At 41.6% G+C, this 25,953-nt stretch overlaps 2 protein-coding genes across 3 annotated transcripts in view; one reads left to right on the top strand and one right to left on the bottom strand.

The window, feature by feature from the left end:
• LOC106656216 overlaps positions 1-25,953 on the bottom strand; it is a 148,558-nt gene that overhangs the window by 87,052 nt on the left and 35,553 nt on the right. The gene's annotated exons all lie outside the window — the stretch shown is intronic.
• The window catches only part of LOC106654688 (LIM domain transcription factor LMO4-B-like), a 103,558-nt gene that overhangs the window by 41,570 nt on the left and 36,035 nt on the right, over positions 1-25,953 (top strand). The window contains exons 1-2 of one of the 2 annotated variants that reach the window (XM_014374679.2): positions 11,909-12,000; positions 13,707-13,764. The gene's annotated coding sequence lies outside the window, so the exon portion shown is untranslated. Of the gene's footprint in view, positions 1-11,908; positions 12,001-13,706; positions 13,765-25,953 lie in introns of those variants that run through there. The other variant, XM_014374689.2, reaches the window with a different exon arrangement.

Below are 25,953 nucleotides of genomic sequence, written 5' to 3' on the forward strand. Positions count from 1 at the left end.
GAGAAAATGAGAGAGAGAGATAGAAAGCTGGAAAACGAATTCTCTCGCGCAACAGCAGCAGCAGCACCTCCCGTATGAGCAATAAAACGCGCGCTCACACACACACACACTCACACTCACAGACACGCGCACACGCAGAGAGCTACTAGGCAAGAGTAGAGAGAAGACGTGGGCAAACTGCCGGCCAATGCATAGCAAATGACTATATACCTTTTGTGGGCGTTAGTAAGGATATATACAAGCACGCGCAGAAACTCACAGTGAAAAAGGATATAAACCTGCCTTTATTTCGATGCCTGCTTTGAATTAGTCAGTTTATTGGATTACGCACGCACCCGGGGGGCCGAATGATGGATGAGTAATTTTACAATTGTTTTTTTTTTATTGTTATTATTTTTCTGTTTTAATTCGTCGTTGTCAAGCCAATTGGAACTTTTATTCATTCGTGAAATTAACGCTTTCAAGCTTCGAGGTATTGCTCTCCACGCCAGGGCTTTTGAGTTTATAGCGATGACAGTTATGAGCAATTATATCCTCTAATGGACGTCGTTGTTTTAACTAAATACGATGCGTGCGCAAATCACCGTTTCGCAAAAGCAACGTTGAATTATATATCGCGGAACATTTTCCTACTAATGGCGTGGCATGAAAATTAGAACAATTTTTCGTAATTTCTAGCACCTTTTTGTATTGTACGTAATTATACTTTAACAAACCGAGTTGGAAAATACTCGCGCGTAAGCTCCCCGAAATTTTCACGCAGCCCCCAGCTGGGATTATATTCGCTCTCGATTTTTCGGGTATAACCGTTAAAGGAGGGCAATATATAGCGTCGTGATTTTAGCGTATAATAATATGCATACGCAACGCCCGCGAATTTTAATGTCCCGTCGCACAGCACTTGATTCACGAAATTATCGTCGATTATCGCAGCAGCAGCAGCGGGAGGCAGAACCATGATGTACCACCGTTGCTCCAGGCGGTGCATGGGCTATATATACACACGCCAATTGCTCAAAATGACAAATTCCATGAATTAACGATGCTTCCGAATTGTCGAAATTAATGGGCGCCTGCAGGCAGCGAGCCAGCCAGACGCAGACGACGACGACGACGATGCTGCTGCTGCTGCGCGTCTCGAAATAATGCATTTTTAGGGAAAATGACTCGTGCGATCTGTGCTCAAACAATTGCAGGCAAAGTTCCGAAGCGGAGTATAAATTAAGCGCTCGATGGAATTTATTATACGTTGATTCGCGCGCTCTACGCGTAGCACTATGAATTTTCGTCCTTGTGAAAAAGATTAGGAAGCGAAAGAGAGAGGGAGAAAACAGCAGATCGTAATTAAACGTGTTACGACGATGGATCTGCGAGAAATCCCTATCTCGTTTAATTATGATGACTTTCGACAAGTATTGCATTCTCGCTCCGTGCTATATACTTTGCCTTTAGCGCGATTCGCCCCGTATACACGGCCGTACCAGGCAGGGGGTTAGCTCCGATGCTGCTCGTGCTTCCCGTTATTTTCTTAATTTTCCTTCTCATCTCTTTTCCAATAGCACAAATCTGATGGAAAATTCGATTAAACTTTTCCAACAAAACATCATTGGCTCGGCGGCGGCGGTGCGTACAATATACGCTCCCCTCTCGTCCATCCACACACACCCAGCACAGAAGTGCGCGCCTTTCAAATCAATACAAACTTTTATTTAACGGTATACAATTGTAGCATAGATTGTCGCTATATTGCATTTAGAAAAAAAAATAATCGCCGCGCGAATCGTGCACCATACGCAACGTTTGAGCGAAAGTAGGCGAATGAGTCAGAAAAAAAGAATAAAATGAATAGTTTCGAAAAATCAAAGCTTTACGATATTATTTGTTTTTCCGCTCGATGCGGAAGCACTCCTTCGGCATAAGTGAGAAGATGTATATCCTTCGCACGAGAGAAGAAGCTGCGCGCGCGAGCAAGGAGCGAGAAGAAGACGAAGAAGAAAAAAAGAACGAGTACAAAAAGAGTTAAAGTGCACAAGACCTTCTGTGCACAATGCCTTGACGTTTTATATACATATATCTGGAGCAAAGAGGAAACGATTCGTGAGTGCATCGATCCGCTGATGTTTCCATTATTTCCCCGCGAATCGAGTGTATAGTATACGCGAGAGCGACTTCGCGGTATACATAAAAAGCACACAGGCGTGGAGACATCCTCGCGAGCGAGCTGGAACGATAAAATGTGTCGCTCTTTCTTTTCCTTTCGCGAGCTGCACGTAGTAGGATATATACTTGTATGCTATGTAATAGCTCAACATCTATGCCATTTATTTTTTGCTTTAACTGCCTATCTACGCGATACATGTTTTTATATTTCTTTATAGCGCACTGGGGCCTCGGTTGCAATATTCGATTGGTTGCACACACAAAACCGAAGTATATCTCAGCCGAATATATATTGTATACGTAACACTTGCAGCACGCAACTGATATTTATGGTTTTAATGCCGAGCTAGTCCCCGTTTACGAGGATTCGATTGCTGCTTCGAGCATAATACAAATGTTTTATTTTATTTTTTTCGTCTTTCGTATCGTCGTTGACAAGTTATAGTCTTTTATGCGCGATGACTTTTTGCGGATTGAGACGCTCTTCGTCGCGGTTATGTGTATACGAGATCGCGTGTGCGTGGGGGTAAGGGAAACAATCGTCATGCGCCTTTGAATAAAAAAAAATATATAATAAAGCTGTCGAGAAGTCAGAGAGCTGCGTTCGGGGTGAAACGGGGCGAATAATTTACAGTCGGCAATTCGATCATTATTTAACGTACAGGCGTATTCACGTCAGTAACTTGTCTTGTCGCTCATCATCGACGAAAATAATAATGGTTGCGGTTCATTCACGTATATCGATTCATCAATAGCCATCAAACTCGTCGCGCTCGATTGCATACAGTGCGGCAATTGCGCTGGAATTTTTTTTGTTTTGTTTTATTCTTGTCGTTTTGTCGATGATACAAAGTTCGATTAATGCGTGCATAATAGGCCACGCGTAAACGGACATAATAGAGAAAAAATGGCATTGATTCGCGTCATTCAGGTTTCCTATTTATTTCTGTTTTTTTTTTCTTTTTTTTTATCAGCAGAGACACTGTGCATTAGCTCGCAAAACACATTGTTTACCAATTTTTGCAACAACGACAACAGTAGAGGAAAAAAAGGAGGAAAAATAAGCAAAGTCGAATCTCATATCCGCCCTCGGTGTCAGAGGAGAAGGACTGCTGCGGAATGAAAGAAACGCCGGAAACACGCGTCAGACATTGTTATACTATGGCTCTTTTTCTCTCTCTTCGCTACTGCTACTGTTGGTGAGTCCGTGCTATATACAACATATATATGCACAGACGAAAGAGCCGCAAGTGAGCGAGAGAGAGAGAGAGTTTGATTCATTACACAAATTAAAAAAGTAAATTGCCTGCAAGTATCAAGTCATAGAGTGGAAGTGTACACTCCTGCGATTCGAGCGCCATGGGTACTAGTATATACGGAGGGGTCGAGCTTAGGAAGCCGTGCCGCCACCACCGCCTTGTTCACGAAAATATTTAATTAAATTTACGGGCCGCAAGATGACATTCGGAGTGACTGCGGCCTGCTTGCCGCGCGCAACACGTATTATTATACGTAGTATCTATGTGCAGGATAAACATAATAGTAATATGTTGTTCGTATGCGCATCCGTGCAATATAGTGGCAGCGCCAAAAGTAATTATGTCATCTATGTATACGACATATACGTATACATACACTTTGGGTCGCGCGTTGATGTATTAACTTTTTTGCTTTTTATTCCCAGATCTCTCGTTTCATCCTTGTCTAAATCTTGCTGCATTTCGGAAACTCGTGATATTTCATAGATTGAGGACAAGTCGGATGCAAGACCGTACAGTGTCGTAAATGTTGGCAGCTTATATCGGTAAAGGCTAGTTTATAATCTAATTTTTTTGGCGCTTCACTGAGATTATTTCAAAATGTTATTCTTACTACTGTTCTCGTGAAAAACATAGATTGACGACCGGTAGCCGCAAAAATATAATTTACAAAATATGCCACGCGGCCAGTGCGGTTGGATTTTCGAGGAACGATAAGTTCAAATCGATTATACGTAAATATGTAAAACAACATTTTTAACAGCTGTTGAATGAACATTTGGAACGTATATTCGGCCATCGGCATTTTTCTATTTCATTATCAATTCAATTACAGAGCAATTTGAAAAATGTTTAACACATGATTACGTTGCTAAGACTCGAAGTCAACATTTTCGTTACTTGACAGAAGATTTAAAAGGAAACAAATTTCTAGTGATTCGTATTTTCAGCTTTTCATCGACCGAGTAAATACAATTATAATGTGTCTTATTATGTATATATGAAATGAAAATTTGTATTTGACTTGCGAGTTTACGATACTCCATCTGTTGACTGAATCGAAAAGTTTATGATCAAATATGACACCTTTGAGTACGATAAATCTTGCTACAATATAAAACGAATTTTAGGACAGCCGACTAAAAACAACTGTTAGAAGCTAAATCTCAATAAAATACACTTAAAAATAAAAGTCTAAGCTAACATAAAAGTGTATACGTACACTAGGATCTATAAAGTGTAAACATGTTCACTGCAACAAAATATATAAAAATTACCGCAAATCCATGTCGAAATCAAATTGAAACGGCCTCTTCGCGAGGCTGAGAATTTGGTTTCTCTGTTTCTCAATGTACCGTGTGAAGAAAGACAAGCTCCACATACACCTCTTGACAAATTACAAAATTGCGCGAGTGCGTGATTTTTGCTTCAATAATTTTCACCTCGCGCCGCGTGAATTGCTTATACCTACATAGTACAGCTTGTTCACTTTTCGTAGCTCGGTTCCATATACACCGACGACGAGAGGAGGAAATTTCATGCACGATGGGCTGCGGCTATCAAGCTGACCGGCAGTGTTGAAATACAAGCCTGAGTCGCCGCCAATAACACAACAGCTTCTCTCATCTGCTTATATGTATTATATGGTTGATTCTCCCGAAATCTGCTTTTTCGGGTATGGAAAACGAAAAAATGGTGAAAATTTTTTTGTCATATTGAACGGCGCGAACTAGTTTACCCTTTTTTAAACCATAAAATATGAATAATTATTGAATCTGGGGCTTTGAGATTTCGTTTTACGAAAACTATGTCCGATTTTATGCTTAAAATCGACTATTTTCGGTTACGGAGGTGACACACACGGAGGTGACAAATCGCTGCTTTGATCAACTATGTAAGAAAAATAAGAAACGCACAAAATTTTCCGCACAACCCGAAATTTGGTCATGAAAAACGAGTCTTTTGACGGGGCGAGCGGTTAAAAAGAATGATCATAGCTCGAGATATTCATGTCCACGGAGGTGACCGTTTTTTTGACACACGTGAATTTTTCAATAGAATAATTATCGCAGCATCGATAAAATGTAAAATTTGAACCCGCAACCTACACCAATCGAAAGCTGGGCTATAATACTTGACATTTACGTATCTAGCGACATCAAAAATGAGTTAGCGACCCAAAGCAGGCGGTATGTTTGAAATTATTCAGAAGCATGATTAAAATCCGAGACATTTTTCAATTGCGTGGGAAATTTTTTTAAAACATTTTTCAAAGCCCTATAATAGACTTAAACTTTACTCTGGATGTATAGAAGCTGGTCTCATAGTTATTATAGGGTCAGGTGCTAATGAGAATGCATGGTACATGCAAATAGAGTTGATTTTGAGATGTAGACATGCCACGGAGGTGACATTTGGCATGTATATCTTCACGGCAAATTTAACTGACCCTAAAAAATTGAAATATTTATGTCCTATCATGAAGAATACAACAATATTGAATGAATGACCGAGCCAGTTTTGGCTCATCTTCACTAGTTTAAGAATATGGCATAAAGACACGCAAAAAGCAGATTTCAGGAGAATCAACCATATACATATAAATACACAACACACACAGAGGACAGGAGTTTGAAAATTTTGCATCGTGGCGGTCGTCTCTCACACGCGCCTCGGTTTACGCTCGATTACCGCTGCTGCTGTATTATATACATGGCAGTAGAACCCGCGACTCACGTGCTTTGGCTTGTATACACATAAGCCGCGGTCATTATTGTTATTATTATTATTGCATTTAGTGGCCATTAGTGACGCCATCTACGCGAATGTATATGATGCGTTTTTCCATTCGCTTCAGTAGCAGTATAGCATTAGTACAGCAACGGTAGCAATGGCAGATATTATTGTCGCGTATCATTCGACACCGCACGCGGCTTCGGTTTATGTGTGTGCGCGACTCCAACTTTTGCCCGCAGTACGCGAGCGGTATATAGCGTGCGGAGTCGAGAGGAGAGCTGATACAGCACCTCGCGCGCACGTGTTTATTATATTTATGTACGAGCGAAAATTTTGCGCGCTCTCGGCGTCTTGGAATCTAATAGCGCTAAATTTAATTGCATCGGCTGCTAGACGATACATCTGTCACGTGTTTTGTTGCCCGTCACACGGCACATAAAACTCCGAAGCGATAATATTTCTCTGTCCCTCTGCTTTTTTTTCATTTTCATTTACCAATTACACGAGAGTATCTCGAGCGAGTGTACGTATAACGAAAAATTACGCAACTGTGGCACTAAAGGCCACCTCTCCTGGGTGAGCGATATGCGAATCCTCCATTAAAAATGATTTCAGCTTGAAGCCCGTGCATAACGCGCATATATAGCCGCTTCATTTGAGACATTGTAAATTAATTGCCGCGCGCGTAATCCAAACGCGACTCATCGATCGCTAAAAGCCTTTTACCGCGCCTAAATGTACACTCGATATATAGATATAGGAGCGCACATACACCCTGCGTGTACCACATCGCACACAAGCTCGTACGAAAAAAACAAGAAGGAATCTTCACGGCATAAAAATAATCCATTAAAACGTGCCGGGCGCGCGCGAACTCGAGCACGACAGCAATATATACCTATATAGCTGCAATCGCAAAAAGCCCCGACTACGTCGCATCGGGTGCCGCCGCTACTGCTCTCGTAGCGCCCGCACAGATTTTGCCCGAAAGCCCGAAGCGCGTGCGTAAAAATTCCCACAGATTCACGGGCGTGCAGGGCTCTTGCCGTGCGTGCATATAAGCCCAGAGTGTGTATATATGACGATCGCGTGCAAAAAGCAAAAAACGAAAAGCAAAAAAAAAAGTAAAAATGAAAAGAGTAGCAAGGAAAAAAAACCACATTAACGCGCGCGCAGGATGAAAAGGGAGAAACAGTTATGCGTACGTTCAGCCGAGTTATGTATGCATTTACGCGTATACATACGGATCGGTGCATTAGCAGATTTAACGAGCCCAACTGGAGCTCGGCGGCGCTTCCCTTTCTCTCTCGTTCTTCTTCTCTCTCTTGCTGCCTTTTTTTTATACATCATCGCGTGGCTTGCCATTATTTTGATCCCGGGTCCATATATATACGCGCAGCCGCAAGAAGAAAGTTTCGCGTGTGTCGCGCGCGGCTGAATCTCGCGGGGTATCCCGAAGTGCATTAGTGTTTATATCAATTTGTCGCGAGCTACACCAGCATCTCACTCCGTTTCTCTGCTACTCATGCAACTCTGTGTGTGTATTATACGATAGAATTACTTTTCCTCGTTTTCCTCTTTCTTCTCTCTTCTTCATCTGTGCGTGTGTGTGTTTTTTTCATCACCCAAAGACACACGCGAATAGTGTCTCACAATATACGGAGAGATGGACTTATTTTTTTGTTATATTATACGCGACTGATGAAGGTATTGTTGTGTCATCGCGACTTTTTGCCACATACACACACGATGGCCATCTGGCCAGAAGCTAGGGTATGAGAAAAAAAGGTCATAATACAATGTGGGGTACGTACATCGCGTATACGTCTTGTGCAGATGGATTCAATTAGCTGGCTCTGCAGACGAGGAGCTTGGCTGCTCCGTATATCAGGATAATGCGTCGTCGTCGTCGTCGTCGTCGCCGCGCAATTGTCAACGATTTTCGATTCGTTTACCCCTGCTAGAAACACACACGCGCGCGCACACACAGAAGTCACGCGTATAATTTGAAAAGTTTTTCGCGTATAATATCGTGCGTATACGCGGTCGGAATGGAAAAACAACCGAGTTTCGCATTTCAGCGGTTTTTATAGTTGAAAAACAAAAAAGAAAAGACGAAAGAGAGTCGGGCGTTGGCTACAATATGTTGACGTCATTAGCTTTTATTACACCCGCGGACTTTTGGGAAAAAAAAAGATGAAAACAAAAAAGAAGAAGAAGAGAGCCACGCTGCGCTTGCACCGGCTGAAAAGCAAGCGCTCGCGCGAGAGTGAGAGGAGGGAGGAGAGGAAAAAGCTCCCACGTACATAATCAAAATCTGTTCTTCTAATTATTTTTAAAAGCCCTCGGGTCTGATGAGAGCGAACTGCTGCCGCCACCAACACCGCTGCTGCTCCCGCTGCTGTGTATGTATACGCACGAACACATCTACACACCTATGCTATATACGATACGAACGCGGCACACAGTAGTGTGCACGAGCCGCGCGCGCAATCGTGCCAGGAAAAGAATGAAATTTCAATCAAGCGCGTCCACTTAGCTAATTAACGAGGCCCCCGCGTACTCGTATTCTTTCACTCGTTCCAATTTTTAAATTGGCGTACTTTGTTGAAAGAGGAAATAATAATAAAGAAAAGAGAAAAGAGATTGAAAGGATTGCAGCTAGCTCTGTGCGCGCGTGTGTGTGTGAAGGTAAATATGCGTGCGTGCGAGCGTGTGTACAATATATATATTAGTGAATCATTAGGTATAGAACGATGGGTGTGTGTGTGTGTGTGTGTCTAGATTCAGTTGGGAATTTCAGCCTCGGTGACGATGATATTATTATTACTTTTTATTAACGGTAATGAGAGAGGACGATGACGAAGAGACAGAAGCTTTGCAAAAAAGAGAGAAAGAGATAGAGATAAAGGAAGATATTAATGAAAGAAGGCGACGAACGAGAATCGAGCTAAAAAGTATATGCTCAGCGATGCGATATGCGCCGCTCTTTGGCTCGAACTCGACGTATAATAATGCGCTCGCTGCTGCTACTCTCTATAATATGACATCTATACGGGTAAAAAGCCCAGCTATGAAAAGCAATGATACATTATGAGAATAAGCTATATGCTGTTTTATGTGTATGTACGCACTGTACCGAGCGTACCGAGAGTCACAGAGAGAAACACATTACAGTAGCACGCGTGATCGCGAAAAGAAAAGGAATACATACCTACGTGTATATGGGCACTCGGTGATAGAAAAAAAAACAACACACAGGCAGCCAAAAATTCCCAAGTGTTGCGTTTACAGAAAGGGGTTTTTTTATATTTAGATATATGTAAACCTTCTTCGAGTACAAGCAACTTGTCTGTTTCGTTTCTCTCTCTTTTTCTCCTTCTCCGTATAGCCCGGTACGACTCGTTTCGAGCGCAGAGCATAATATGCAGGCACGATTCTTTGAGTTTGAGCAACGCGCCGTAAATCGCATTCTTGTATGTGTGTGTGTGTGTATGTGCCCGCGCGCGAAACTCTCTATCTTTTTCTCGGGCCTCTTTTGTATTATTAGCTTCATAGCGCCCTTTTTTTGCCATCATCAGCTTGATGACAACGACTACGACTGCCTTGTAATAATACGAAAAAGATGACAAAATGCGCGTGCTTCCCTTTAGACATGTCTTACTGTACGTGTATGCAAATTTTTTCTCTTTAACGTAGCGTATCAACACATTTTTTATTATTTTTTTGGGGGCTTCTTCTCCGAGGTGCATCTTCTTTTCGTTGCGCATTAATTAGTAAAAAAATATATATGCACGAGATCGATTGAATACCCCCGTGCATACAATGGTATATGCGACTTTGAAGTTCGTGCGTTCGTGCGTTTTAACAAACGAAAATGAGCGACAATGAAGTAATTCCTTCTTCTCCTTTCTTTTTTTTTTCAATTTCACCGAGAGCCTATATGTACATACGCGCTCATAAATGAGTCTTTCCAAGTGGAAAGGGCCGCGCACAATTTTTACACGCATTATACACGATAGGCGAACGTAAAATATCATTTATGATGGATGACGCATTTTAAAGCTCGCCTCGAGCCTCTGGTAATGCTCGTTCATACAATATAGCAGATAGATATTATACATACAATGTGGGTGAAGACAAAAAAAAAGTTGTAATACGTTGCGCGCGCGGCTCTCTGCCCGAATAGAACTTTAATATAGAAAATTGAAGTGTGTAGTACAGCTCGCATATGCATTATACGCACGTTAAGGTATAGGAGCATACGTACAGAGCGTGACCCTTGAAAATCATATCCATTAATACAATAACTTCGAAATTATAGATCAGCAGGCGCACACGTTGGTTGTATGGTCGGGCGCAGCGAGGCCCCCTCCTTTCATTCTCTCTTTTCAATTAAATATGAACCACGCGCGCGCATATAGAGAAGGTACTTATATGCCACATGTCTGCGTGCGCGTGGTGGAGCCCGAAGCAAAAGATTCAGCTCCTCGCGCGCCGGCAGAGATCCGCATTATAACTAGCTCACGGCGGGCTGTGTAGTAGTAGGCAGCCGATCGAATATGCTCGTAACGTTATAAGCGTGATATTAAAATGGGAGCACTTATGGTTTGGCAATTGGCAGTAAAAAATAAGGGATGAGTTGGCCGGCGTATGTGTATGGCCTCGAGGATCGAAATGACAATTTGATCCATTAGAGATTAGAGTCGCACGCAAAACTGCTGAGCAGGAAACCGGCCTGCATCGCTAACCGGAGAACTCGAAGAAAATAATTGTTGCATCTGCGCTCTGGACGGTAGCCATATGGGTGCATATAACAGAAGTCGATCGAAGAGTCGCCGCTAGCGCAATTCATAAATGGGGATGGTAGGGTATAGAGCAATTCTCATTCTTAATATCATCGATGATCCTTCAAGAGCGAGTCCTTGCTACTCATCGAGAAAGTGCCGTACTCTTGAGTCCAACCATCCCAATATAATATTCGATCGTGTCTGTCGCGCGTCTCAGCTTCGTATGTCGACAAAATCGTGAATTAATTTTTGCCGCCGCAGTGTGTGTGTGTGCTGTGTCGCTACGTCGCGCGGTATTGGGGCCAGAGTCTGTGCATTTTCTGCCTTGCTTCGCGCTCTATATACGATCTATATACGAGTATAGAGTGATCTCTTCTCAGCCACCAGCAGCGAGTTGCTACACACTATATACAATACATATAAGTATAGTGGAGCACCGAGCGCGCAAGACTATAATACATTTTTTATCTGATCGAGGGGATCTTTATGGAGGGTGGCTCGCACTGTGCTCGTGCGCGCTCGTATGACGAGCTTTTTCTCCTTTCTTCAGGAGAGCTGCGAGCTGTGTATGTGTGTGTGTGCGAGCGCGGTGGTAACCTAAATGTGTATTGTACGTGTGCAACGCCATTGCCGAGAGTGTATATCTCGTTGCTCTTTTTTTTCATCTCCTTTATCCTATATAATACACGTCAAGTATCTCATTTTCGTTAAACCAACACTTGTATGCTGTATACTTATTCGTATATCCATCCTGCCCTCCCTCTTTCTCTCGCTCTATCTCACTCGCTTTTTTTCTTCTCGCTTTGCGTCAGCTAATTTTTATTGCAAGCCCATAGATCGAGGTCGAAATTGAAAATTAAAGATATATATATGTAAAGAAAACTTAGTTTCTTTAATGTATAATTGAGGCGCTGTATCAGTTGTGCGCGCCTCATATAAGTTTGTAAATATTATCCGTATGAGTGTGTAAGACGAATGAGTCTGAATTGTCAGTTGTACACATGTGTTTAAAGAGAGTGGTCAATTAGCTTTAATTGTCGTTTCTCGTATTTCAGGTAAGAGAGGTTTATAATTGTAAATATAGTTTTAAGAATTATTAATAAACCTCAACTCGTATTTCAGAAACAAAATTTAGTTAATTGCTCACACACCCCCCCCTCTCTCATAGTGGATCTCACTCGTGTCTTATATATATACGTCTATTTACAAAGCTTCTCTTCGAGCATTTTATTTCGTCTTGAAGCGATATCGCCCTGTCCGATCGTATTATATTATATATGAGGGATTCTCCGATACAATCGCTCATCTTGTTGCTTCGTTATAGAGGGGAAGGTAGAGGGTAATAACGCGATATACTTTATTCCAATAAAGATCGGGAAAGAAATAGACTCGATCGGTTTCTCATCGATTGGCATTTCAATATCATCAGCTTCGCAAAATTGAAGAGAAAGATCTCGCGGTGACACGACGCGACAAAAAATCGAATAAATTTGACACCCGATTCGTATTATTATATTATACCTTTTATAATATGGCACAAAGAATGCTGAAACGCTCTGTATTTTTTATATAAAATATGCATACGAGCAACATGATATACACCCTTTCTCGTTTGGATCTATTTCTCCCCGTAATATATACGTGTCTTCTCTAGCTCGCGTTCGCCAAGACTTATCTACCTACACACGTATACGTATGAGCGTTCGTACACGCGCACACACACGTACACTATAGACACGCGCGCCCCGAGTAAATTGAACCGATGGTCAGAAGGAGTATAGGGTCCCGAAGGGGGTGTCGCTTGCTGCTGCTGCTGTGCGCGTGTGCGTATATAAAGAGAAAGCGAGGGCGGCGCGGGGATTGAAAAGCAATTTTCCTCGAGAGCGGAGGAACGGGCGGTCGGGCGGCTGAGTGCGCGACATATGAGGTATATATGCGCAGAAGTATACGCGAGAGAGAAAGAGAGAGAGCCCCAGCAGCAGCACAAGCTTTATATTAATGATCCAGATATATTATCGGACGTGACCGAAATTGCTGTCAAAAAACTCTCGGATATTAGATCGAAAGAGAGAAGAACGAAAGAAGGAGCGGACGGAGAAGAAAAAGAAGATTGCGAGATGTTGCCCGCCGTCGCGACCTCTTCCTCTCTCGCGCGCGCTATACACCGGCTTTCCATCTTTCTTTCTTCCTTTTTTTTTATTTTTTTCTCCCCATTTTTGCGTGTTCTTCTTCTCTGCCTCTTTTTTACTTATACATACATATACACACACACGAGTTACATCGCTGCCTGCTATCTGTCGCGCATAAATTCTGCGATACTGTGCGCGCGACTCGACGGCGCAGAGCAACGCGTCCACGATCGATCCAAAAAGGGATAATGCCCTTATCGTTCTTTACATTGAAATTTTCAGCCTCGAATGAACAAAAAATTATTTTCGTATTGCGAGACGATTCGATGCGGGTACATTTCGCGTATGTCTGTTGAAATGTGATAAACACGTTCTCGCGAACAATGTAGGTCGACCAACGTACATCGCGAAAGGCATTTTTAACGCAAACGGCGAAACGATGAGAAAATTTTGCGTAAATATACGTGTACGCGATAAAAAAGTATGTAGGTTTTTCTTGAACATTTATGACTCGAATATGCGCTCGAGCTCTGATAACTTTTTATCTATACACGCAGTTCTTTTGCATGTAAGTTGAAAAATTGTCATTAAAATTTATATCTAAATCGTGTTATTTTTTTAAATGATTTCAGACGCGATGCCGCCAACCGACGTATCTGTGAACGAGGACATCGTTTGAGACTTACAGTGGTAAGTGAATAATTTCTCGAATCTCACGAGCCGAGCTCAAAAAATCACCATGTACTTTCCGCGTAGCTCCGGCAAATTTTAATAAACGCCTTATAGTGGCCTTAAAATATCAGGATTATACGCATTTATATTATATATATAAGATATATTAAACACGTGTAAACCAAGGCACACTTGCAGAAGGGAAATTGAATTTCATTGCTTTTCATTTTGGTTGGGTATGCCACGTATATAAGCCGGCTATATTATGTGTCGTGTAAAAGGGCCTCTCTCTCGTTCTCTTGCCGCGCGAGCGTAGCAGAGACACGCGGCAATCTTTCTACGTGTTGCCAACTTAGCAATGGAAAATGAAGAGATGGAATTTAATTTCCTTTCTGCCGCGAGTATATATATATAAATGCTCGCGCGCGCGCGCGTTACTTATGCCCTGTGTGACGCGAGCTGCGCGACGGCGAAACTCCATTAGCCGTGAAGACACCGGGAGTATCTAAAGTCCTTTTAAATGTCATCGTCCCTATGAAGTTATTATAATATATATAAACACGCGGGTATAATATTAGGAATACTCGAGCTGAAAAAATAAACTTTTTCTTTAGAGCTTTGCGAGATTCTCGTTGGCGGTCATAGCTACCCGCTTGCTCCTATAATCGTTTTCTGCTTTTGCGTTTTTTTTTGTACTTTTGATGAGGTGAACACGCTACGATTATCATGAATGGATGGAAAAAAGCAGTATAGTGCAGTTATTGTCAATGTACACCTTTTTTTCCTTGCCTGTGATCGACATGCGCCCGAATAGGCATACTTTCACATCGCGCTACTAACAACGTACGCGCTTTTTTCCCTCTTACTAAGCGCGCAATGAGCTAAATAAGCATCGCGAATTCGACTGCCTCGATTTCTTTATAAATTCGGACAAGTTTCCTTTACCTCTCGAGTAAGCTGGTTAGATTAGAATTCGACCTCATTGTGCGTGCGGCTGCTTTGACTTTTTCATATGGACGTGTATATAGCTGGATCATTCGTTAAACCAAACGGCAATTTTAGGGACCATTTAAATGGGACGTCTTTAGCGTGGCCGCAATATTATGCGGAGTAGCGAAGGGAGAAAGAGAGAGATGGTCTGGCCGTGTATACATCTCGTACGTTAATAAATGGTAGAGAGAACTGGTATACTTGTACAGGAGTCGCTCGTAAGTGTGAGTGCTCTATTTTTAAATCATTTGAATAGCCTACAATTTGATGTTTATGAATCATAAATTCATTCGCCACTCGTCACAGTGGTCAAACGAATGATTTTTTCAAATTATGCGTAGCTATGGTAAATTATCAATATTGTACATAATAAAAATGTGATTCATTGTGAAGAATAACATTGAAATCACAACAAATATTTTCTTATATTCTTGCTAATTTTAATATTGAATTTACTTTACATTTTATAATTTTACATAGCAAAAGATTTACACTAGGAAAAATTATGCCGTAGTATTTAATTTTGAAATATTAATTACATTAATTAAAGTAATAGTCATAATGCACAATACATTTCTTTACTATAACAAGTTAAATTTACATTTCATGTTGTATAATTTGTCGTGGCCTGTAAGATCGTTACACTTGCGGAATATCATAAGTGAGGTTAGTATGCGAGAAAAGTAAAACTTTCGACTAAAAGAAAAGAATGTGCGAAGGTTCGTTAATCTCTTAGCTAATATATTTTATGGTTAGCTCACCGATCCTAGATGTCGTATCGCCAACCACCAAGCGGTCAAATCTATTTCTCTTGATATATTGTAGCTCAGATGACAGATTAGTATAAGTTATTAGATATCAGTATAAGTTACTAAGGAATATCATATTTAAGAATTAAAGGGAGTCCATAGATATCTCAATAACCCTTATTAATTTTTCCAAGTTAACTCCTAACTTGTTAAATTACCAACGCTTTTTTTCTTAATCGAATTACATATCATTGCGTCTATCGCGGTGCAAGCCAAAAATGTTAATTTTCGAACTTAAAAAAAAATTTTGTCAGCTTAATCCGTCAGAATAAACATTTAGTTAGTGCTCAATTTTTGGTTTCTATGATAGCTGCAGCAATATAGTCAATATGTAAGTCAAGTGCACGTGTGTACATACGGGCCAAACAGCGATACGTGCGAGTACGTGTATGTGCGCAGGGATCGTTAGGCAGGATAGGTCTCGACTCGTAAAACATGTATGCATGTATACGTATGTATACATATAGATAAATATGGCTGGAAAGCGAGTGTATGTGGCCTGATTGCGCTGAATACGAGAACGAACACGAAGAAAGACCCCTCGGCGCTGATTGACACTTGTTCTTGTATGTGCCCGACGAGCTGCGCGCTGCACGTGCCCTGCTGCCGCCGCCGCCGCCGCCACCCGCGTCTTAACTTATATCCTCCCTTCCTCCCCCGGCGATTCCCGCTTGTGTGTACGCGTCGTCGTTGCGGACGTTGATTATCAACCGTGTCGATGTTGTATACGTGTATGCGAATGTTGATTTCCACTTCTTCGACGAGTCTTTATTCTTTCCTCGTTTATTATTATTTTTTTTTTTTTGCAACGACTCGTTAAATTTACCGAAGTTGAACGAGGACGGCACGCTGGGTCAAAGGAACTTACAAAGCTCGATGTAAATAACCAAAGTCGAAGCTCAACCCGCGGTTGAGATTATCTTTCCTTGATTTCATCGGACCGTTTATCCTCGTTAAATGTTGATACACATTTATACACGATTGTGTCATTAGAAGAGAGCAAGGTAAAAATGCAAAATAAATTACAGCCAGAAAATGAAGAATAAAATGTAGGTGAAAGTCTATGGAGTCGCGCATTGGGGGGATATAAATGCGATAATGAAGCACAAAAAAGAGTCTAGTAATCGCTGGCCCAACAATAGCATCGAAATCGACCGTAAGAGCTTTAGCACGTATGTAGTCGAGCGTCGATAAATCATCGCTCCCAAAGACAGACCTCTCGTTGAGCGATTCCTTCTTGGCTTTTCCCTGCAGTACAGATCACGCCGTCATTTGCGCAATGCACACACATTGTGCAGTGGCACACAGCACGACACGCATTACACGTACATATAACGCACTCACGCACACGCGCGCGTACAGTATCCAGAAAGCCGTCGGAAGCAACATCAGCGGTAGCATTAGACCTGCAGCATGTATATATTACGTGTATAGGTATGTACAGGCACGAGAGAGAGAGAGTGAGAGAGTGAGAGAGGTTCTATAGGTTGACGAGATGGCTGCAGAGCTGCTGGTGGCATGGGTGTAGAGAAGCCGGCGGTAACAGCGCGCGGCAGCAGCTCGAGAGACGCTGTACTTAGTTAACGGACAATGCGGTCCCTAACGAACACGAGCGAGCGAGCGGGCGCGCGGGCGCGAGGAGAGCACACATACATAGCTCTGCCTACGTAGGGATCTATCTATCTATATACGTATATATGCAGAGTGTGCAGCAGCAGCAGCAGCAGCAGCAGCAGCAGCAGCAGCAGTACGGAGGTAGAGACAGGAGCGCCCGCAGACGGACGGATTACGTTGCGTCGTTAACTGCAGCGGCAGAACAGAGCACAAGATGATGACTACGACGACGTCGACGACGACGACGACTACGACTACGACGGCCCAGCGTGTATAACTATATGTACGAAGCAGCAGCGCGCGCGGCTGGTTTTGATTAATTTATCGGAGGGATTGCGGTTGTCAGGAGGCTCCGCTCGCAAGCTCGTACAGTCTATGTGCGCGCGGGTGTACGCGTGTATGTGTGCGTGTGTGTGTGTCCTAGCTCTGGGATTCGCCACTTGAGATGAAGCTGCTGCTAGGCTACGTGTGTATATGTATATTGCGAGACGCGTTACATGCGTATTGTAATACGTTTTAGACCTTTTGTCGGATACGAGCTCAAATTGGAAATTTCGAGGCGACGCAGATCTGCGCGATAATTGAAGAGTCTTGATGAAAATGATTCCCGGCTATGAAGTGAGTGGGAGAGAGATGTATAGACTTGTTAATATGATAAACTTTTGGTTTTTTGCAATAAAATCGAAATATACCCTGCTCTAAATGCTCAACACATGCATTTTTTTACTCAGAAAAATTTTGAAAATTACGATTCAAACACACTTTCAATATTTGAGGATTGAACTGTAAAAATTGAATGGTGGTCTCTTGTTAGATTAATGAAACAGCGCTTTGACTTATACTATTATTTTCACTTTGTCACTTGCAGGTTTACAGATTAGGATACTGGCCATCTAGCGGTGTCGACTTGAAATGATATTATTCGATCTAAAGGAATTGAAAACTGGTCTAAGTTTTTTGAAACAGTTGAATCGTCATTTTCAAGTCATTTCAAAGGCATTTAATATTTTAAACATAATTATAACAAAATAATCGCCAAAAACAAGCGAAGTAATGGTTATGTATTTTAAAATATTTTAAACGGTCATTTTTTGGGTTATTACGACATTAATATTTTTTCGTATTTCTACCGGGGTATAGTCAAAATCATTTTTGAACTATACAAGAAAATTATTACAATTTTTTTGATGTAATAATGTAAAATATTGTGATCAATAACATAAACTTTTGCTCTAACTAAAAAATATACACCTGCAACTACAAGTTTTGTTTAAAAACATATTTGGAAACTTATCATCCACTTCGCAGAACTCGAATGACGAAAGCTCTTATATGATAATTCCATGGGAAAAGGTAAAATGGAATACAAAAATGCAATTGATAAAACCGACAGGTCTACTCGAGTGAATTTCCAAATTATGCATGACGCTATATAGTTAAAATATATGTATTTCCACGGAGAAAAAGAGAGTCAGCTATACGTAATTTTCGTGGTTAAAGGTTTCATAGTATAGTTCTCCTTTTCACCGAAATGGGATTGTGGTCACTTAAAAAGTCTACTGCTCGTTTTGTAAGCTCGTTACTCTGATTGGAATGAAATATGGAAAATTCTGCTTTTTCAAGTTTTTCATCTCTTTAAATCTATCTTGAGGTATATCATTCTCATTACTCCGGTAAAGACACTATAAAAAAAGAGGAAAAAATAAAAAAAGCGACTAAATCGAATCTCTTGGCTAAAGGTCCAGTTTTTATCTTCTGAATGGAATCCGCACTGGGACAGTGCAAATGTCTTCCATGCAGGGCTTGATTGAATTGGTTTAGTCATCATATTTAGAAAGAAGAATAAAAACAAATTTGCATACAAATGGGATGTAATAAAACTTTCTCTCCCCCTTTCCTCTCTGTGTGTACACACCTCAATAATGTACTTGAAAATCAAAAATGCAATAGTTTTGCCGAAGCCCTCTCTTAATCAAACGCGCCAGAGAGAGAAAGACGAGAAGAGAAAAAAAGGAAGAAAAAAAAGGAAGAAAAAAAAAGAAAACGGTTCAATCAAAACGGTTGAAAACGCACAAAAGAAACTTTCATTCGGCAATCAAAGGGGCTTCACACAGTGAAAATCGAGCTACGTATACATCTATACGATATAAATGGGTAGGTTAGTCAGGTTATATATATATACGTGCACCACAATTGAGCACCACTGCTTCTGTGGGTAGGTGGGCTACACACATATACGCGTGTGCGCGCATGCATGCATGTATGTATGTATATGGACTCCCTCGCTTCGCTCGTGCGCGTTCCCAAACGCTTGTTGTAATTGGATTCAATTGTCCCGCGTTAAATCAGTAACTGTGTGCTCTCTTGTTATATATGTAAGCAGGATTGTAGGATATAGCAGTCTGGTCTGACCCACACACGTACACAGAAACGCACACACAGACACACATTATACGTACGTGCACTGCACTGTGCAACATTGTCATCATATATATTATGTATCAGAGTAATTCGCTCGCAGCTACTCTTTGGAAAATGACGATGAAAAAATTGATTATTTTCTACGCTACTCGTTTTCCATATAGCAAGTGCACAAAACCACTAACGCATTGTCTTTATTAACTCGAAAATTAATCCATTCAACGTAAAAGTGTACGTACACGCGTTATCCATACCTTAGATCTTATTCACAAGCAACTCGTCGCTTATTGCCTCTCGAGATCTATATACACCCGCTCGAGCGTACTCCGCGTTCAAAATATAATGCATTAAACCTTGCGCTGGCACTGCGCATCCCTCAACGTTCGCGTAGACTTTCGCTCGTCGATGTTTCTGTGCGCGCTTGTGTATGTAATTTGTCTGTGTGTATGCACTATATGGAATTCCCTCGATTCCGAGTGATCGATTGGTAAAGGCAAATTGCAAAAATGAATTAACATTATAAGTATATACACATAGCAACGGTGTATAAGCAGAGTGAAAGAGAGAGCGAGAGAGATAGAGGGAGAGGCTGCCGCACGTCAGACCGAAAAGTGCAAGCTTTTAGGATAATAATGTCTGCGCCTCCAGCGCACGCGAGAGTACGCATCTCTGTTCGCTGCTCTGATGCTGCCGTTGCTGATGTTGTGCACCTATACATATACACGTATTATATATCTGTATATATTCGCTATAAATATATATATCGTATCAGGAGCGTAGAACAGAGAGGCAGGAGCGCAGGCGGACGTCTATACACGTATATACCGAGCGCGCGCGCGCGCGTTATAGTTTCCCAAGGGGTTATAATTTGTCGGCAAAATCATCAAGCTAATGGTCGTACTCTGTTATATATACAGTAATAATACAATGTCGGTATACGTTAAGACAGCCGAGCGCCGTTATTGGCCCTTGCTACCATATACGCGCGCGCTTACATCGATGTAATTGCAAATATTGCGTGTACATTTTGCTCGGAGATCGCTTGTCATTATATTGAGAGCTTCCATCATCGTAATATACGGTCAAATTACCAAGTCACGAGTGTTTTAATTTTTAAAGATCGTCCTTATATAGACCACATCAAGGAAAGAGAAAATGATTGTTAAGTGTTTCTTTTGACGAGTAAAAGTTGGAATTGCATAAATAAAGCGCGTTATTGTTTCGAAAATTTTAAAAAGCTCATGTCACAGTTTGTGCCGCCACGAGCTTGCGCAAAGCCGCAACGAGAGTTCGCCTCTGTCTCTCTCTTCACGCGCATTTGCAGGTGAGAATTTCGGGCCACTCTCATATACACAAGAAGTCGGGCAATTAGCATTGAAAGCACCGTTGGCACAGAGCTCTCGCAAGCTTTCGTCAACTTTCCGAAGCAAAGCACGTACCTACATGGATATACCATCGCAGTGTGTTGCGAGCTTGGATTTCGGCGAGATTGAAAGCAGCTGCGAGTCTCGTTCGCCTCGCGTGGCCATTACGAGCCATTATTTTAATTACCGATTAAGTTATTATAAACTTGCGAGAGCTTTTTCATAGATGAGCTTGTACATAAAAACGTTTGAAATGTTTCCAATTTTTTCGTTCGCTTTTTTTTTTTAATTGTTATTTTTTACTTAACACACGTGAAACTTTGTACTAAAAAAATGCTTAATTTATTTCGTGGTCGAGAATGGATTAAAGCTCGGTGAGAAAAGACCGCAGTGCCGAGTATAATATAATAACTCAAATGGAAATTAGATGTATCGAAGATCCACGAGGCCGCCGCGTAAATATAAAGTGAATTTAATATTAAAAGCACGCATTTCGATACGCTATTACCTTCTTTTTCTTTTTAATCGCGATGTAAAAACTTTTCCAGTTAGAATAATTCTCCGACCGATTAATATTCTGTGAAAGGAGGCGTACGAGATGAAAATAGCCTAAAACACACAATAGTGTGATAAAAAACTTTGAGGTAATTACATAGAAAAGGGGGTCGAATATCGCCAGAGCCGCTGCAAAGGCAACGTAGCACTATGTACGTGCATTCGCGTAAAATGAAGCAATAAAGACGAGCTCCTAATTAAAAGTTTCAAGGTTCAATGTTACGTGTGCTTTCGCGCGCGCTCAGCTTTCAAGAATCAAGAACGTATACTATATTGCACACACGGACCGAGCGCCCAATATATAATCCTATTTTCGAACAATTAGCCGTGTAAAATCGATCGAGTGCATTTATATGTATAGCATCACGTGCCAATGTTATAAAAACTTTATATAATGCTTCATCTTATACGTACAAGGCAAACAACGTGCAAAAGGTATAGTATCGAAAGCTCCGGGATAGGCTAAAAATAACCGCGCTGGTGGATTTGAACGGCGGTTGGATTTGTAATATCACACATGCGCAAAACTCGAGAATCCTTGTATTATCGGGACGGCGAATTACAGCAACGCGAGAGGAGGAATTATAATGAAACTTCGTTTGACTTGGCGAGCTGCTACTGCGGCTGCTGCTGCTGCTGCTGTGCTTTCTATATCGCGAACAACGCAGCGCGATATATTGCACGCGCACACGCACGCACAGATGCCGCAACTATATCTTAATGAGAAATTAAAGCCAATGGGATTCGTTATCTATGCGTATACATATTTGCGCTCTACCCGAGTGAGCTGCGAGGGGCGGAGGGAGCGGGGAAGAGAGAAAGAGAATATAATCAGCCGCCTGCGCGCGCGAGCGGCAAGTGTATAGAGAAAGATTTGTAAGCGTAATTATCGAAAATATAATCCAACTCGCTCGCGCGCGCGCGCCTGCTACGTAACTGCGTATATCATGGAAATTAGTATAAGCGCGCGGCGGAATAATAAAATATCTATACAAATGAGTTGATATCCCCCTTCGCCCGGTGCGCTTAATATGTAGCCTAGTGTATACCTGTATTATAATGCCGTATAGCCGCACCAATAGGCTCCTCGGCTGCGAATAATTGTTATTATTATTATTATTGTTAATAACATTATTGAGAATTCGTATATATAATAAACGAAAAATTCGAAATTGAGCGTTATTTTAGCGTATGATACTCCGCGTGCTGCAGAGTCGAGTCGAATCGAGAGCTTATAATGGTACTTTGATAAATCAATGCTTTATTATACGTACCCCGCGAGTTGTTGTTATGTACATGAGCGCGCTGTGTAAACGTACAACACACAAACGTACTATGCCATATGATATTGTAACGATCCTCACCGCCCAGTACATATTATCAATAGGCCACGAGAGCGAGATAAATCGTTAATTAGAAACGCTTGATATTGTACGTGCATTCGTACATAGATGATGATAAAGGCGCGCGATGAAATGCGGCAAAAATAGTTTTCTACTTTTCATCGTCGCTGCTGTTAGATAGCTAGCTAGCTGTTGTGAGACGTTCCTTTTTTTCTTTACGCGCGCGCGCCACGCCGCGGTGCATCTGAAAGCGAAGAGGAAGGATATAGGGAGGTGCGGTATAAGGTGGGAAGGGGGAGAGAGAGAGAGCAAGGAAGTAAGGCAGTAAGACTTTAATGGGAAGGGCAGAGAAGAGAAAGAGAGAGGATCTTGAGCGATGAAGATGAAAGTTGAAGGGAGGGTATTTTTAAATAAACCGCGCGTGCAGCGTGTAACACAGGCAGCGCAACGTGCCTCGCGCGTTGATCTTCGACTCTCGAGCTCGTATGTGTGTGTGTGTATGTGCTCCCTACGAGGGTTGAGCTAAAGCTATGCCGAGTATATTAAAGGCCCGCAGGCTCGTTATAAAGGCTTTAGCGCGGACCCGCGTTGATACGCAATTACAGAAGTAAAGGAGAAAAAAGAAGAGGGACTCAGGAGTGTTTTGAAATTTGCATGTGTGCTTATATAGTGTGTGCGTGCGGAGCTTTTGAGAAGCGTATCCTTAGGAACGATGAGTCTCGAAAGTCTTGAAATTAATGACTCGAATCGCACGTATATGTGTACGCGTTTGAAAACAAGCTCGAGAATATGCTGCGCTCTATGCGAGGATCCGTTTGTATATAATATGTGTGCGTAAACTCGTACGTCTAAGACCGCAAAAGAGTTACACACATATATCTATACCGTATAGTCATTATAACGCACGTGTGATGAGAGCTGCGAACATCTGCAGCACCGGCTAAAAAAACTGTCTCTTGGGCTTCATTAAAAAAAGTGACTTTTCTTAGCGACACGTATTATGGGCGCATAAAAGCCCGTCGTCGTATATATTTATTATATTATACATGCGCTCGCGATCCAGCTATTAGACCACAAACTAGACCCTTTCAAAGGATATACTTTTTGTTTTGTTCTTAATCAATCCGTATGTATAATAAATTCATCCTTTTTTTCTGCGAGTCGAAACAAGAACAACAAAAAAGAGGGATGAGAAGTTTCATCCTTGTGTAAGATATAACGTTTTCAATCAGGTCAACATCGTCGAGTTTATTATCTCGTACAATCAATCAACTCATCGAAGTCTGTCTCTCTTTCTCTGGTTTGATCGATTAAAATTCCGAAGCCACGCATCGCGGGACATCGACTCTACGAGCCCGAGCGCGCGCACACGCCAATTCATTCGTGCGTGCAGTACACCGACGATTAATTTAGAAAAAAAAGCTCGCGTTCAGCCCCGTGATACATCTATATATCATGAAAAAATAAAAATAAATGTTTCAATGTGTTATGCGATCATTAGTGCCTCGCGTGCAAATGTAATATTTATCCGGAACTACTTCTCGACGAGACGTATAAAAAAAAAAGGAAAAGAAAGAATGTAAAATGATCGTCTGATGGATATATAATAACGATGACGACGACGTTTAGTCATATAAAGCATCTGTCGCTGCGTGGCTACTGGTTATGCTACCGGTGGAAATTTAGCACGAGCGAGAGAGAGAGAGAGAGGGAGAGAGAGAGGGAGAGAGAGAGTTCGTAATAACCTCTGTTTCTCTTCCTCTCTGTTCACTGCCACTTTTTTGTGTTTATCATGATCAACGTTACATATCACACGTATGCAGCGCGTATTTCATATAGCACGGAAGCTGACGAATATAATGCATACAGTATATAATGCTTTAGTCTGTCTCTTGCGGCGGTCGGAATTAAATTCATTATGCCTAGTGCACGCGCGAAGTTTTTTTTCGCTTTTAATGGAGCTTATTCGTTGCTTTAACGTACTGGTTTGAGCATTTAAATTTTCATGCAATGCGATACGTGTTCTCGTGGAATTTTTCAGCTGTGAGGTTTTGTTGTCAGTTTTTTGTCTATTCATGTAAAATTTGAAAGTCAATCCCAAAAGTTAAGAATAATTTTTTTTTACTCATCTCACATGATAAATAAATCTAGATTTGCCCTAGAGTTGATAAAGGCATAGAAAAAATGTATGTAGATTAATTGAGTTAATGGCCAGATCCTTTTTGAAACTATCTTCTCTTTTATTCTTCTCTTTTATAATCTATGCGGGCTAATTGTCTTTCATAACGCACGATTTGTTACGATAAATGCGATGGTTGGTTTTTGGATTCAAAAAAATAAAGCGAAGTTGTTAAATGAGAAGACGTCGGATTCTTAATATACAGTCCCTCGCTCATGAGTTATTCTAGTTTCTTTTTCTCTTTCTCGTCCGTCCATTCGCGCGCTCGCGAATCACCATAATTCTGGATTACACCGAGCGCGACAGGGTTAAGCCTACGTGTAAGAGGAGCGGGGAAAGACGAGGGTACACAGAAAGAAGGCACGACGCTCTCTCGTAAGCCTCGGCGAGCTCTCTATCCGGTAACACGTTATATTTTTCAAATTTGTCAAACGACACTGCAATAGCGCAGTGCGCGTGAGCTAAATTTGCCAAGTTAATCCGAAAAAACCTCTCGCTCTCTCCCTCGCTGCTGCTGCGGGGAGGAAAAATGTAAAGAGCAAATAAAAAGTTCGGTGTAGCCGTAACAATCATCGAACGAAAAATAAAAAAAAAAGAGAGAGAAAGGGAGAAAAAAGTACGAGCCGCCTCGGTAGCCAAACTCCGGGGTAGCTTGTGCCGCTGCAGTATAGCGAGCCCAATCAAGTCCGAACAAAAAGTCTTCCGGTAAAGAGAAACTACATCTCATCAGAGGAGCACAAGAGACTTGCCCCGATGGAAATCATGCCTCTTGATTGCATCATCAAGACTCTTTCAACACCCAGTCGTGCGAGGCTCGAGTCGAAATGAAAAAAGGCAAAAAAAAAAGAAGAACATCTTCCCTGTACCTGTATACGTGTGTGTGTGCTGTGCTGTGTTGTGCTGTGAGTTGAATGTTCTTCTTTCTCCCCCTC

This window comes from Trichogramma pretiosum, unplaced genomic scaffold, assembly GCF_000599845.2.
Source record: "Trichogramma pretiosum strain Unisexual culture from Peru unplaced genomic scaffold, Tpre_2.0 scaffold1, whole genome shotgun sequence".
NCBI lineage: Eukaryota > Metazoa > Arthropoda > Insecta > Hymenoptera > Trichogrammatidae > Trichogramma > Trichogramma pretiosum.